This window comes from Atractosteus spatula, assembly GCF_055471065.1.
Source record: "Atractosteus spatula isolate fAtrSpa1 chromosome 10 unlocalized genomic scaffold, fAtrSpa1.hap1 SUPER_10_unloc_1, whole genome shotgun sequence".
NCBI lineage: Eukaryota > Metazoa > Chordata > Actinopteri > Semionotiformes > Lepisosteidae > Atractosteus > Atractosteus spatula.
The window spans coordinates 5,082,379-5,083,176 of NW_028296612.1; positions in this window are offsets into that span (position 1 = coordinate 5,082,379).

Below are 798 nucleotides of genomic sequence, written 5' to 3' on the forward strand. Positions count from 1 at the left end.
AGTGTGATTCAGTAGATCAGACAGAGAGGAGACACACTGCAGTCTGATCGTCAGTGTGATTCAGTAGATCAGACAGAGAGGAGACACACACTGCAGTCTGATCGTCAGTGTGATTCAGCAGATCAGACAGAGAGGAGACACACTGCAGTCTGATCGTCAGTGTGATTCAGCAGATCAAACAGAGAGAAGACACACACTGCAGTCTGATCGTCAGTGTGATTCAGTAGATCAGACAGAGAGGAGACACACACTGCAGTCTGATCGTCAGTGTGATTCAGCAGATCAGACAGAGAGAAGACACACACTACAGTCTGATCGTCAGTGTGATTCAGCAGATCAGACAGAGAGAAGACACACACTGCAGTCTGATCGTCAGTGTGATTCAGTAGATCAAAGAGAGGAGACACTGCAGTCTGATCGTCAGTGTGATTCAGCAGATCAGACAGAGAGGAGACACACTGCAGTCTGATCGTCAGTGTGATTCAGCAGATCAGACAGAGAGAAGACACACACTGCAGTATGATCGTCAGTGTGATTCAGTAGATCAGACAGAGAGGAGACACACACTGCAGTGTGATCGTCAGTGTGATTCAGTAGATCAGGCAGAGAGAAGACACACACTGCAGTCTGATCGTCAGTGTGATTCAGTAGATCAGACAGAGAGAAGACACACTGCAGTCTGATCATCAGTGTGATTCAGTAGATCAGACAGAGAGAAGACACACACTGCAGTCTGATCGTCAGTGTGATTCAGTAGATCAGACAGAGAGGAGACACACACTGCAGTCTGATCGTCAG